Consider the following 12,603-nt stretch of genomic DNA (forward strand, 5'->3'; position numbering starts at 1 on the left):
CCCTTTTTGCTTAAGAGAAAGACTGCAGGTTCTAGGGTTTTAAATAAGTTTCACACCAGCCAGACTGAGAAGGTCTTTCTAAACCAGACGAGTCACAGTCATTAAGATGCCGAGCAATCTGCCGGTGGGAGGAGTCGATGTATGGATAAGGCTATAATACGGCTGAACTCATTTATCATGCGCAAAATAAATATTTGACCTAAGAAGAAGCTGGAAACTTTTATTTTCTGCAGTTAGATGACTAAGAAAGAGGAGAGGGAGTATTTATTTCATCAAATCCTGCACCGTGTGCTGTCTGGACCCCCTGGGAGGCCTCCCCTGTGGGCACCCATGACAGGACCACCTCTCTGGCGCTTGGTCCCCAGTGGTACAGACAACCCATCGTCAGCTTCCACGGGCTCCCTGAGCAGGACAGCCTGCAGAATAAAGACTCAGTATAGTAATAGTGGCAAAGGTCAGACACCCTGCCCCTCCCCAGAGCTCAACATCACCCACAGCAAGTGTAGACAGTGGTCAGAGGGAGGGGGTGGACAGAGGGAGGAGGTAGACAGACAGAGGAGATAGATAAAGGGAGGAGGTAGATAGAGGGAGGAGGAGGTGGACAGAGGGAGGAGGAGGTGGACAGAGGGAGGGAGAGGTGGACAGAGGGAGGAGGTAGATAAAGGGAAGAGGTAGATAGAGGGAGGAGGGTGTGGACAGAGGGAGGAGGTGGACAGAGGGAGGAGGTAGATAGAGGGAGGAGGAGGTGGACAGAGGGAGGAGATGAGGCAGCACCCGAGGCCAGGTGGACAGTGGACAGAAGTAGAGATGTGGGGCCAGCTGCACAGGCTGGTCCTGGGCTGAGGGCACTCATGCTAACTGGGCATCAATGTGCACAGCAATGGACAGGTCGAGTTTTCACTAAAGAATGTTAAAAGAGTGTATGGAGTTAACTCTAAGCCACCATGGATATATATTAGCAAGGTAACATCATGAGGGACCTGACATTCACTTCACCTAGGTCCCTACTGGGTTTAAGGAAGTCCCATTGGGGCCATAGAGGGGCCAAGGGACAGCTGTGACCCAGTTCCAGGAGCTTCTGTGTGGTATCTGGAGACGGGGCAGGTAGAGACAGGGATTGCAACTGTATGGATGATGATCCTTGCTCACTATGCATTGTTTTAAATATTTTATTTATTTATTTGAGAGAAAGAGCAGAGTGAGAGAGGGAACACAAGCAGGGGGAGGGGCAGAGGGAGAGGGAGAAGGAGGCTCCCCACTGAGCAGGGAGCCTGACCCGGGGCTTGACCCCAGGACCCTGGGATCATTAGCGGAGCTGAAAGCAGACATTTAACCAACTGAGCCACCCAGGCGCCCCTCACGTTTTGAAAGTCTTTCTACCTAATGCCATGCCACCAACTTTCTTCATTCTGCCACCACTACTCTTCATTTATCACCTGGTAGAGAATATTAATTTCTGATGTGCAAAGAATGTATATGTCTTAAGATAACATTTCTTCCTGTGGCCGGCTAGTTGGTAGTGAAGTCATCATTTGAATAAAAAATATCTAGACTACATCACTAAATTAATGTTATCTGAAATTCCAAAGAAGAATGTATAACCAAGTTTCCCTTAAAGAATCCATAGTAGATAATTGGCCATTTACAGGTTTATCTTACTTTGCTTACTGATTGGTCATATCTGTGGACAGAAAGTGCAGGTTTATATCCCTCACTCCACTGCATCAGCAGAAGATGCTTTGAATGCATTTCTTCTTCTATTTGTTCACTTAGTGTTCAGAGGAGCCCCTGGTCACAGGGGACAGAGAAGAAATTTCTTCCTTGGCATCTTCCAAAGGGGTTGATCAGGGAGGACTTCTTGCGGAGACAGAACATGAGTGGACTGATGTGTAGGGCGGTGTCCCAGGAGAGGCACCAGTGTGGGGAATTAACTGTGTGCAAGAGAAAAATGAGTTGGCACATCTAGTGCAGAGGCAGCTCAGAGGCAGGGCAGAATCCAGCTCCAGGTCCCGGGGATGTTTCCATAGGTGATGAAAGCCAGGGAGGTGCTTGGGGCAGGAAGAAGCCGGACTCCGTCACCCCACTGTGCATGGAGGGGAGGACCCTGGCAGCTTCCACAGGACAGAGAGGACTTGTGTTAATGAAGCCACGAAACAAAGTTGGTGGCCTGGCAGGACTGCCCAGAGTTCTTGGAAGCCCCATAGAGACCTGGGTAAAAAAATCAGCTTGGGAGGATGGGGACAAGTGTATGTCAAAGGGAAGTAGAGAGGGAGAACCAAAGCCGCCCACACGAGGCTGAATCATCCGCCTGGAAGTTGTGAACGTGAACTTATTGGAAATAGGGTCTTTGCAGATTTGGCCGGGTGAGAGAAGGCCCTACTGGAGTAGGGTGGGCCCTAGGCCAACAATTCGTGTCCTTATAAAAAAAAAAAAAGGGCCATTGGGACCCAGAAGAGAACCATGTAAACACAAAGGCAGAGATGGAGTGATGTGGCCAAAGAGCACCCAGGACTGCTGTGGGGTCAGAAGTGGGAGGAGGCTGGACACGCGGCCATTTCCCACCTGGAGCTGAGACTTCCAGCCCCCAGAGGGTGAGACAACACGTTTTGGTCTTTAAGCGCCCCCCAGCATCTTGTGCTTCATGGAGGCAGCCCTAGGAAACCAATACAGATTCCTTGCCAGGTTCCAGAATCTTCCATCCTGACAGTCACTATTTTCCAAGTGCCAGTGTTGTCCCATGGGCCCCCCTGTCCAGTGGGCATCCTATGACAGGTGGGGCTTCTGGTGTCTGTGGAGGGGAGCAGGCTGACATCTGATGAACAGCGCAGCGGGGACAGCGCAGGGCCCTCCTCCAGCCCTGGCCTGTAAATATGCCCACCCAGTGCCCGGTGAACCCCCAGATGGGGCAGCAAGCAGACTCCCCACTGTGGTGAAGCCAGGAGAGTTAACGTATCAGATGATGGAGCAAAAGATCTCAATGGGCTAAAAAATAGGTCGAATCTGACCATCAGAATTGTCACAATGAGAGGTCACTAGTTCTCTGTGGACACTGGGTGGGGCCAGGCCCACGTTTCTAGAATGCCCAACTTGGGAAATCAACACAGATGAGGCAGGAGACAGAGGGGCGGTGACGAGAGGCAGGCTCTGGAGACAAAGCCTGACCGGTGAAGCAGATGATGCCGAAGGAGCCATGAGGAGCCGGTGAGGCCTGAGTATCCGGGCCCAGAATCCCATGCAGGTCCTCGGGCCCGGGAGCCCAGGAAGGAACAAGAGCAGAGGCCCCAGGGTAGGGCAGAAAACCAGCCGATGGAAGTGGGCTCACCTGGTTAAGAGCTCTAGTCCCATCTGTGTCCTGAGCTTCACCCATGAGGTGGGCGCTGGCTGGGAGGGAGATGGGGCTGGTTGCACATCAGAGGACTCACAGACCAGAGAGGGCCAGCCTCACCCAGGGGAGTGCAGAGCCCGGACCTCTTGGGAACAGCAGACAGGTACACAACTGCCCTGGCGCGAGCAAAAACCAGCAGACATCCCACCTAGTGGGTGGCCCCCGGCCACGTCTGACAGGGCTGGGTGGGGAGCTAGTCCACGCAGCAGACGGAGGTCCTCACAGCAGGCGGGGTGGGACTCAATGAAAGGCAGGTCTGGTCCTGGCAGGCTCATTGCTGTCGGCCCAGTACCTTAGGACAGGGTCTCGTGCATGTTAGATGCTCAATAAATATCTTTGAATGACTGGACTCAGATAAACAAAGTGGCCTCGAGTGTCCTTTCCACGTGAAAAGTAAGAGTGGACATGGTTCTAATGGCATTGGAGGGAGGGGGCGGCCCAGCGCTGGCGGGCTTCCAGGCCACCCGGGAAGGGACCTTGGGTCCCTGTGGGAAGCTGGGGGTCTGGGGGTGAGGGCTGGGGGGGGACCACTTGGCATTCCCGTGCTGGTTCTGGGGGTCCAGGGGGGAGTGAGGAGGGCACAGGGCAGCCAGGTCTCTGTGACATGCGGGGCTGGGGGCTGCTCGCATCGCGAGATGTCACAGATCCAGGCATCTGTTTTCTCTTAGTCCCTCCTTGGGCCGTGAGTAAGCAGAGGGCTTTCCTGCCCTCCCTGGGGGAGACCGTTACGGGAAGCAGGAGGAACAACAGTGTGTGGGTCCTGTGTGAGTGTGCCCAGGGCTGGTAGCAGAGGAGAAAATTCCTGAAAAAAAAGCTCATGTGGATGGAGGCCCGGCAGGATGAGGTCATGGGTTATTTAAATTCTTGGCGTGTACTGAGCACTCACACAAAAATGCTGGAGGGGGAGCTGGGGGTCAGATGGACGGGCCCACTGGGCACGCAGGAGGTAGGGCAGCTGTAGGGAGACCCCTTTTCCTGGAAGAGGTGATGAAATGAGATGAGGTGGGCAGAAAGCCCAGGTTCAGGCCCCAAGCCGGCTCCTGGGCCTTGGCTTTCCCCCCCTGTAAAATGGGCACAGTCACGGAACACGTAGAGTCAGAGCCTGCTCCTGAGCAGGGGGGCCTGTGTGCACACTGCAGAAGGAGAAGCCCTGCCCTAACGGTCGTCCCTTTGCTCTCCTGGTAACAGCTGCAAGCCCAACTTCACCAGCATCTCAGGAGGCCCCGCACATCTCGGGCCACTCGGGAAGCAGGGACAGAGAGCAGGCAGCAGAAACCTATAAAAACTCCAGTCAGGTGGCATTGCCAGGAGCAGGGAACAAGGCGCTGGTCTCCCTGCCCCATGCACTTTGCTCCAGATCAGCTGTCTGGGTTACGAAACGCGGGAGCACTGACCCTCTGCTCGCTCAAGGTGCTTACTTCTTCTGAACGCTCTGACCTGCGTGAGAAGAACGGACCCCCTCAGCAGGGCCACTTGTTCTCCAATGGAGTCAGTGAGCACAGGGTACCCTGCTCGCAGTCAGGGGGCTCTCTCTGAGGATGCTGACGCTCAGCTTGGGGGCGGATGCCTGCCGGTTCGGCAGGGGGGTTAAACCTCACCCCTACCAGCCTCCGCCGTGTGGCTCAGACCCATCTCCCCAACTCTGTTCAAGGGTGCCATCATGTAAACCCACGTCCACAAAGGAAGCCCTGATACCCCCACCTTCCCACCCCACGAACAAGAGGGCTGTCCACCCACATTTCTCAGATGAGCAGGTCAGTGGGGATCAGAGCAAGGCTCGTCCGCCTCAGCTGGGATGCGGCCTGGCCCGGGGGCCATGCTCGGGTGGACACTGGCCGATGTGACGGCTGAGCAAATGTGCGTGCAGATGCAGCTGCTCTCGCTATGAGTGTGGGGCATGGCGAGCTGTGGAGGGAGGGAGAGTCACCTCCTTGTTTCACCCAGTTTATCCTTGAGAAAGGCTCTCAGAGGAGAATGTCGGAGACTCATTAATTAATATCTTTGTTCATTTGCTCAATCAATCAGGTACAATTGGTGAACAGCATAGGCCTGAAACCACACTGGTCACTGAGTGCATTCACTGTAGTCACGAGGCTGACAGTGAGAAGGAGCCCTGACTTCTCCCTGAGGGCAACCGCTTACAGAACCCCGCAACTAAGCCGGGAGACATCAGCCGCAAGCGCACGGGCAGGTGTAAGGTGCCGCCTCCCAGAACCAGAAACCCTGGAGAGGCGGAGGGGCCGCTTCTGAGGCTGCTGTTGATGGAAACTGTCTGTGAGCATCCCCTTCTCGGCGGGGCATCTGTACCCGCAGTCCATACCGCCAGTCGGAGACAGACGGGGCTCAAGGACCAGCGGGGGCGGCCCCTCTCTGAAGGGGGTATAGAGGGAACCACCACTGCGCTCAGAGGAAAGAGCAGCCCCGAACCCCGACGGTGGACCAGGTGACCTGGGGGAGGGGAGGAGTACATCTGGTTTGGAACAACTGCGTGCTGGCGGGTCAATGATAGAGAAGGGAGGTGGAAGTCAGCCCACGCACATTCCGTTTATTAAATGCCTACTGTATACTGGCCCCCTGCCTTGCCCCTGAGGTGTACTCCCTCAGTTCTCACAACAAAACCTCGCAGTGGGTGTTACCAACCGTATTTCACAGAAACTAAGGGTCAAAAATGTTCAGTAGCTTGATCGTGTTGACAGCGCAGAGCTGACCACACCTAGGACAGCCTGCACCAAAACCTTGGCCCTCCCTGCCCCGCTGTGTCTCCCCAAATGTGTCTCGAGGGAGGGCATCCCGGCTTACAGGGGTGGGTGGGGTTCTTGGAAATACCAGTGACTACTAGAGGTGGAATGTCCAGCATCCCTCGGACGACAGAGCAGTACATCTTAGCAGAAATGTTCGGGCTGCAAATAAATGGTAAATTTCCTCCAAGGTACGTGTGTAAGTTCCCTGAGGGCAGGAGTTTGTCTTTTTAATGCTCCTTCCCCCAGAAGCTAGCACAAAAGGGAAGGCTTTGGGATAGCCGACTGACAGACGGACAGAAACGTGCCGTCTGAGTTTACAGGCCACAAGGGAGAGCCCGGAGCACAGAGAGCACATTCAAGTGCCCTCACATGAAGTGGTACCATCAGAACCAGAACCAAGAGTCCAATGCCTGCCAAGTCACAAATAAGCCCCCACCCAGGGTTGGGGGCTGTTCTCTGGGCTTTCGGATGCGATGCCAGTGGGATCTGAAAGTCTTTGACGGAAGGGTCTTAAAATCCAAACAGAGGCTTTGGTCCACAGCAATGCTGGATGGTGTGGGAAACAGCCGGTCGCCTCAGGCCAACCACAGGCAGGGAGAAAAGAGCCCGAGACAGTGCAGACCATGGGTTCACGTGCAGGCAGGCCCATCTCTTGGAAGGAAGGACATAGTTGGTGCCCTCAGGAAGGAGTAAGTTCTTCTTGGGTGCCTGACCGTGGCCTCCATCTCCTCGGGCCTCACTGCTCCTGGAGGATCCCGCCTCCAGCTGGTCATCTGCCAGGTCACATCATAACGGGCAGGCTCAAGGGAAGGCACACTAGAGGCCTCCACAGAACGGGGCATGGGAAGGAGACGAAGCAGCTGAAGGAAGCTGTCTGGGGAGAAGCCGGCCCAGTAAAGCCTCCTGCACACCTGCTGGGGCCAGGCGTTAATTCGGGTGGCCTGACGTGTGGCAGAGGGAGGCAGAGCAGCAGGGAGCCTGGAGGCAAACAGTTCACAGCAGCAATGTGCTGGGAGAGGCTTGGACTCTGTGCCTGGCCCCATGGGAAGGGAGTGAGCAGAACCAGGTAGGGTCCAAGGCCCCTGGGGAGGCCCACAGAAGGGATTTGTGCGGGCTTCATGAGAAAGCAGAGCCCTGGGAGATGCTGCACAGACAGGTGGGCCTGTCAATGGGGCTCTAGGTCTGCAGCAGGGCAGATCCAGGGATGGGACCCGGCAGCGTGGGGGTTGCTCGCCTTGGCCTTTGGGTCAGGGTGGCCTCAGGCTCCAGGAGGACGTGGCTTTGGGCAGCCCCCAACCCCAGAAGCGTCTTGGGAGCTGGGCTGACACAAGAACGCAGAAGTAGAGAAATAAAAAGGAGCATCTCCTGTGACGGAACCAGGGAGGAAAGCTGGGGCGTCTACCGCGGGAAACCAGAGCATCCGTGCTCATCTCACCCAGGACGCCCAGACCCCTGGCGTCGAGGTCTCCGCGGCGGCCGCACACATGGCCTCCAGCAAAAGCCGTCTGTGAATTCACTCTCAGGGAGGGTCACGCACGTTCTCAAATTTCAGAACAACTGCCAGGTTCAGTAGAGCTGAGAGAACAAAGTGTTTGCTCGGTTTCTGTCGCTGGAGATTTTTTTTGTACATACGTGTGACACTGATGACCAGTGCTTTTATTTTTCTCACACCTTACCTTAAAGACGGCCGTGCTCTCATACACAACCTACCGAGCACCAGGGTCTTCCGGAACCACCAGGGCCCCAGCGGGACCCAAGTGCTGCAGACACAGCTGGCACACCCCGTTAAATCCGGAAGCATTAGTGTTGGGGAGGGGCTTCTGCAGCGTTTCGCCCACAGTCACTACACTTCAGGAGGGTTTTGCCCCATATTGTGTCTTTCGGGAGGGAATCAGCTTGGTGCTGAATCACCCCATGTGCTGTCCTGGGAGAATGCACACATGGCAATGGGGTTTCACAAACAGATTCATGTGACTGACATTTACACAATATTTTTGTAATTAGGCAGGAATCTAAGCGCAGAGTCAAAGGGGAGGTGCTCGGGCCAAGTGGCTTTGTGCTCACCACTCACTCGGCGTGTGCATGTGTACACCGTGTTATTATGGAATTCATTATTTAGTCAAAAAAGGCAGAAGAATTCCAGTAATTATAAAATACCCCAGCTAGCAAGACAGATGTAAATATGACTCCCAGTATTGAGCAAGCTTAACCTTGCAAAGTGCAATCACAGGAAAGAGTCCAGAAGTGTCTTCTTTCTTTTTCAATACCATTGCAAATTAGTGATAAGGCCTAGCTTTGCAAGAAGTCCTAGACACACAACCTCATAAGAGGGGCTCAGAGACTTTATTCTCTACTCAATTTTGGATTGTTTTCAAAAGCACTTGGCAGACCTTATGTATTAGCCGAGGCTTTCCAGAGAAACAGAACCATCCATACAGCAAGATTTATCACAGGGAAGCAGCTCATGTGGTGAGGAGGCTGGCAAGTCTCAGGATCTGCGGGCATCCAGCTGGAAGCTGGAAGAGCTGATAGTTCAGGTCCAGCCTGGTACACAGCCTGAGGTCTGGGAGGACCAGTGTCCTTCCTGTCTGACGATCAGCAGGCTAAAACCCAGAAAGAGCCAGTGTTTCTGTTAGAGTTTGAAAGGAGGAAAAAAGCCATAGTCCCAGCTCAAGTACAGTCAGGCAAGGAGAGTGCCCTGTTACTCAGGGGATGGTCTGCCTTTTGATCTGCTCAGGACTTCAACTGACCTGATGCGGCCCACCCACATCAAGGAGGGCACTGTTTTATGCAGTCGACAGGTTAGTCTACAGAGCTGATATCACTAAGGGTATAAAAGGAAACACTGTCAGGTCTGGTTTTGAAGCTATTGAAAAATAGAAATAAATCATAGGAATGTTCTGTAATTATAAAGTTTGATCAAGTGTTTTATTGTATTCATTCCGAAGAGCACTGAGAAAATCCACATGAGGTGTTCTTAATTAATTTATTTTTTAGAGGTCTATTAATTTATTTGATAAAGCAATGGGGTAATTGGGTGATGGGCATAAGAGGGCACTTGTTGGAATGAACACTGGGTGTTATAGACAACTGATGAATCACTAAATTCTACCTCTGAAACTAAAACTGTTTCATGTTAACAACTGATAAATTATTGAACACTACATTTGAAACTAATGACTTACTATATGTTGGCTAATTGAACTAATTGAATTTAAATAAAAATAAATAAATAAATAAATAAAAATAAATAAATAGAATTTAAAATTAAAAATTTTTAAAATAACCTAGGAGTAATACATATATTTTAAATTGAAATTGTCAATTCAAAAATGAAGCCACTGATCCAAAGCCAAAGGAAAATTGGGCAAAACAAAGTAAGTTTTGGGCTATCCAAGACCCAAACCAAGCATTATATAAAAATGTTAAAATTTAACTCAGATTTAGGTATTTGCCTTTCTCTGGACTTATTCTACTATCTAGTGTACATGTCTATGACCAAATCAAGAAATCTACTACTTTTTTATAGTTATTTTAATAATTTTGTGTTCTAACTTCATGCTAGGGTTAAAAGTGATTTACATGCTGCCCTGAAGTGACACAGCATTCCTTAGGTGTCAGGTCTTTATCTTCCCTTACAAGGCTCATTCTTTCATACACTTCTGTGTTCATTCAGTGTTGAAGATATTCCATAGCACTTCTTTAAGGCAGGTCTAGGGGTGATGAACTCCCTCAATTTTTGTCTGGGAAAGATTTCATCTCTCCATTTTTTTCCAATTTTCTATTGTACAAAATACACATCATATAAAACTTACCATCTGAATTAGTTTTCAGTGCACAGTTCGGTGATGTTAAATACATTCACAATTTTGTATAACCATCACCAACATCCATCTCCCTAAAAAATGGACTTACCTTTTATGATCTTTTCTTTCTTTTTTTTAATTTATTTTTTTCTATTATGTTCAGTTAGCTACTGTTGAGTACATCATTAGTTCTTGATGTAGTGTTCAGTGATTCATTAGTTGTGTATAACACCCAGTGCTCATCACCACACTTGCCCTCCTTAATGCCCGTCACCCTGTTACCCCCTCCCTCCGCCCCCCTTCTGTAACCCTCAGTTTGTTTCCCGGAGTCTAAGAGTCTCTCGTGGTTTGTCTCCCTCTCTGATTTCTCCCCCTTCGGATTTCCCTCCCTTCCCCTATGGTCCTCCATGCTATTGCCTATGTTCCACATATGAGTGAAACCATATGATAATTGTCTTTCTCTGCTTGACTTACTTCCCTTAACATAATACCCTCCAATTCCATCCATGTCAATGTAAATGGTAAGTATTCATTGTTTCTGATGGCTGCGTAATATTCCATTGTATATATGAACCACATCATCTTTATCTATTCATCTGTTGAAGGACATCTACTAGGTATTTACCCCACAGATACAGCTGTAGTGAAAAGAAAGGGCACCTGCACCCAATGATCATAGCAGCAGTGTCCACAAGAGCCAAACTGTGGAAGGAGCCAAGATGCCCTTCAACAGATAATGGATAAAGAAGAGGTGGTACATATATGATCTTTTCATCTTATGAAATTGAAACTCTACACTCATTAAACAATAACTCCCCATCTCCCCCTCTCCTCAGCCCCTGGGAACTACTACTCTACTTTCTGTCTCCATGATTTTGACTACTCTAAATATCTCATATAAGTGTAGTATTATAGTGCTATCATTTTGTGACTGGCTTATTTCATTTAGCATCATGTCCCTAAGGTTCATCCATGTTGTAGCAGGTGTCAGAATCCCCTTCCTTTATAAGGCTGAATCATATTCCATTGCATGGATATACCACATTTGGTTATCCATCCATCAATGTACACTGGCTTTGTCTCCATTTTCAGCTATTATAAATAATGCTGTTATGAACATATGTGGACAAATATCTCCTAGAGACCCTGCTTTCAGTTCCTTTTGGTAAATACTCATAAGTGGAATTGCTGGATCACATAGTAAGTCTATGTTTAACTTTTGAGGAGCCATCATACTGTTTAACATAATGGGTGTACCATTGTCCATTCACACGATGAGTGCTCAAGGCTTCCAGTTCCTCCACATCCTCACCAATAGTGGTTGGTTTTGTTTGTAGTAGTCACCTAATGAATGTGAGGTGGTATGCCATGGTAGTGTGATTTGCATTGCATGGTACATTGAGTATAGTGCTCAGAAAGTTCTTGCCTTGGGAAGCGAGAAATAATTAGCCCTAAATTATGTGCTGCTTTCATGCCACCTTGTGAATCTCAAAAGCAGGACCTGAAAGGGTTAAACTGCCCCCAACTAGTTTAATTGAATCCCAAAGTTGAATATAAGAATATTTATAGGGATATAAAAAATATTCAGTATGGCACAGAGTAAAATATTCAATGTCTGGTATATAATGAAAGATTACTGCATATGCACTGATGAAAGAAAGTAGAACCTACAAAGAGAAGAATCTAGTAAAACTGCCCAGAACCCATGTGGATGTTAGAAAGAGCAGAAAATGGCATTAAAACATTTCTTATAATTGTATTCCATATGTTCCAAAAGTTAAGTAGAGACATTGAAGATATCAAACACATCCAAAGAGAACTTCAGAGATGAAAACTATAATGTGTAAGATGGAAAATACATGTGTGCTGATTATACATTGAAGAAAAAGATATCAGTGAACTTGAAGACCTAAGAAGAGGCACTTTCTCTGAGAAAATACAAAGAGAACAAAGGATTTTTAAATATAAAGCACTAGTGAGTTATAAGGCAACGTCAAGAAAATATATATACTTGTACTGGGAGTCCCCAAAAGAGGGGGCAGAACATAATAATGCCAAAAATTTCCAAATGTGTAGAGCACTATGAAGCAACATATTGATGAAGCCCAATGAACCCCACTCATAAGTAAAATGAAAACTACACCAAGGTCCATCATAGTCAAATTGTCTAAATCAGTGGTAAAGAGAAAATTGTAAATACAGCCAGAAATAAAAAAAAAAACACATTACAATTTAGAGGAACAAAATTGATAATGACAGTCAATTTCTTGTAAGAAACAATCAAAATAAATGAACAACGGAGCCCCATATTTACCATACTGAAGTGAAAAAACTACCAGCTTAGAATTCTATACCTAGCAAAAATATCTTTCAAAAACAAAAGTACAAGAAATACTCTATCAGACATATAAATTGGAAAGAATTGATCACCAATTCTTTTAGAGTTTAGACAAAATGATAGAAGAGCAACCTGATAAAGGGCATCTATAAAAATCCTACAGCTAACAACACACTTAATGATAAAGACTGTTTTCCCCTGAGATGCAGAACGAGACACAGATGTCTTCTCTTATCGCTCCTACTCAGCATTGTATTGGAAATTCTAGCCAGTGCAACAAGGCAAGAAAAAGAGTATTGAGGCTGGAAAAAAGTAGAAACAAATCTGTCCCTT

Source organism: Callorhinus ursinus, unplaced genomic scaffold, assembly GCF_003265705.2.
Source record: "Callorhinus ursinus isolate GAN/ISIS: 27379988/994484 unplaced genomic scaffold, GSC_fseal_2.0 scaffold6, whole genome shotgun sequence".
Lineage (NCBI taxonomy): Eukaryota > Metazoa > Chordata > Mammalia > Carnivora > Otariidae > Callorhinus > Callorhinus ursinus.